Here is a 3,052-nt window from a genome sequence, read left to right on the forward strand (position 1 = left end):
CCTGGTGAGCCTGGGCAGCGGCCGCCTGAGCACCGCCATCACGCTCCTGCCTCTTGAGGAGGGTAAGCGCTGCGGGGGCCCCACCCCGGGGCGTCCTTTGTGCGGGGGGGGGGGCTCTGCGGGAGGCGTGGGCAGGGTGCCTCAGGGTGCAGCCGCTTTGACGCTCCCAGCTTCTAGCTTGGGTGCCAGAACAGCTTCAGCTATTGGGTAGAATAAAAAGGTGATTAAGGAGCACGGATCGACACCCTGGCACTTGAACGCTCTGCCCTTCTCTGCGCTGGCAGGGTGGGGGAGGGCTCCCGCGTGGCCCCCGGCTCTGCCTCAGCAGTGGGGCCGGGGGGGCTGGCCCGCATCCTGGCGTACCTTGCCCTGAGCTGCCCCTCCCCTTGCAGGCCGGACCGTGCTCGGCTCGGCCGCCGCGGGCGACATCGTGCTGCAAGGGGCCGGGGTGGCTCCCAAGCACTGCTTCATCGAGAACGCGCACGGGGCCCTCACACTGCACCCCTGCGGCAACCCCTGCGCCATCGACGGCCTGGCGGTCTCGCGCCCCACACGGCTTTCCCAAGGTAAGGAAGCGCTGGTCTCCGCCACAGGGGGCGGGGGGTGCCCGCTGGGCCCGGGAGGGGCCCTGCATCCAGGTGTCTCGGACTGCCTTCGGGAGCCGGGCTGTTGATGAGGGCAGAAGGAATATGCTGCCCATTCTGGGGGCCCTGCTGGGCCTTCGTCTGGGCTAGGACTGGCCCTTGGCTGCTGGCCCTTTGCTTGGTGGGCGGTGTGGTGGTCTCCCACCTCACAGCCTTTGAGGTTAGCTTGATCTCATGGAGGAGGAGGAGGAGGAGGAAGGGTTGGATGGCTCCTGGTCTTGAGGGCCATGTGCTCCCTCCAGTGCTGGCAGCAGTGTGCCCATGTACACCAGTGGCTGGGGAGCATGAGCAGAAGGGGCCGTCGCATTCTTCGCCCAGGTTGCGTGTTTTCGGCGTGCGGGTGGTTGGCCCCTGCGTGGGGGGAATGCTGCATGAGACGGACCCCACCCCCAGACTGGCGCAGTTCTTCCGAGGTCCCCGAGCACCCAGCACCCCGGACAGGCGGCCCCCAGCTGCCCCACAGGGCTGAGCCAAGTCCAAGAGGCACCTCCAGGGCACCCGAGTCCCCGCCCCTTTTGCTCCCCCATTGAGGCCGTGCTTGCTGCTCCCGGGGAAGGTGCGGTGCTGGCTGGGGCTGCTCCGGGATGCCGAAGGTGGGGTGCAGTGTCGCCTTCCTCAGGGCTGGCCTGGGACGCCCCTCCTCTGCTGTGCGCCTCTTGCTCGTTCTCGTGCGCTCTGCCCCGTGCTTCAAGGCATCAGTCCTGTCAGATTTTCCAGGGACTCCATTTCCTGCCTGACTCATCCTCCCCCTCACCCGCCACTGGAGCAGACCCTGGAAAAAAGAACCGTTGGAGGCCTTCAAAAGGAGCAGCCTCAAGGCCTCCCGAGGGCGGCCGGGGGAAATGGCCGCGCGGCCCAGCCACCCTCCCGCAGGCATGCGGCCTCTGCTGGCCTGGCCAGCCCGGAGCGCCAGACACAGATGTGCGCACGTGGATGGCTCCCCCCCCCCCCTGCAGCTCATTGGGCCACTGACCTCATACGTGGGTGGGAAGGAAACAGCCGGGAGGGGAGGGCCAGCTGCAGCTGCCGCCAGCCTCCCGAGAAGCACAGCCACTCTCTGGCAGCACTGCCAAGACTTCCTCATCCAGCGGGCAGCTGGTCTCCTCCAGGCACCTCGGACGGTGTCCTCCATGGCTGCCCCACAGGCACCTTGTTCCCTTGACTGGGGAGGGGTGGTGGGAGCCACTGAGCCTCCGGGGACTGAAGCCACAGAGGCAGAGCAGCTGGGATGCCGTGCCCGACTCCCCTAGTCCACGCGCAGGACCTTTCGACCCAGGGCCAAGGGGGAAGAGGAAAGGGATGTTGGACTGCGCTGCTGAACAGCTTCCGTCTGCCCTGGCATGCTGCCGGGGTCCTTTCCCACCTCATGCTGCTTGAGGGTCGGACTGCCAGCTCTGGCCTGCGCTTTCGCGTTCGGTACGAGTTAGTCTGGACTGTGAGCTCCGGCCCTGCAGCCACGAACCCTTGCGGGGCACTGCAGCTGCCCCCTTCCTGGCTGGGGAAGCCTCTCTCATGCCCCGCACGGTCTGGTGTTATTTACCTGAAGCGGGGCTTCCCTGTCCTTTGACAGGGTGACTTACAAAAAGCTAAAAACTGTGACAATTTTTAACAACAAGAAGATGAAGCAGCAGATGCAGATGGGGAGGATGAAAACAGTCCATGGGATTAAAGAGCACCAATGAGCTACAGAAACAGGACGAGGCTGCCCCGGAGGGGGAAAGGCACCAAGGCGGCAGGCAGGCCTTCCCGCCAGGGCTCCCCGGCTGCCACCCCCCCTGCTCTCCTGCGTGGGGTTCCGCTCTGGCCTCGCAGCACGGCCAGCTCATTTTCCCTGCAACGGCCCTGCCAGGGAGGATTCCACAAGCGACCCGGTGCATCTCCCACCTGCCTTCGCAGTGCCGCCCACACTGGCTTGTTGGGGCTCATGGTCTTGAATGCTCCCTCATCTCGCTCTCCCCAGAGGCTCAGCCGAAGCCGCTTCCTTCCCCCTCTCGCCCCAGGGGCAGCAGGGGCACTGACTGTCCCCGTGGCGCCTCTGGGCCGTGGCGAGCCGTGCGTGATGTGGCACTGTGGGGGTGTGCGGGTGTGCAGACCCCTCGCTCTGCAAAGCAACCAACGCGCAGGGGAGCCCAGAGCGGGCACAGGACTTTCCTTCGGCTCCAGGGGCGGTCCTTGCCCGCCCCCCCCACCCTGAGGAAAACCTCCCCGGGCAAGTCCCCGGAGCCCCGCGCGGCACCTCGGGGCCGCGTCTGAGCGCCCAGCCGGGAGAGTCGCTCTCCTCTCGCTTTCTCGACAGGCCTTCGGGGCGGCGGCGAGCACCGCTCTGCCCCGGAGCCGGCGACTCGCCAACGGGGGCTCCCCAACCTCGCGGGGCTCCGAGCCCGGCCCGCCGCGCTGGCTCGCCCGGC

The sequence above is a fragment of the Varanus komodoensis genome, unplaced genomic scaffold (assembly GCF_004798865.1).
Source record: "Varanus komodoensis strain SLA01 unplaced genomic scaffold, ASM479886v1 scaffold146, whole genome shotgun sequence".
Taxonomy (NCBI): Eukaryota; Metazoa; Chordata; class Lepidosauria; order Squamata; family Varanidae; genus Varanus; species Varanus komodoensis.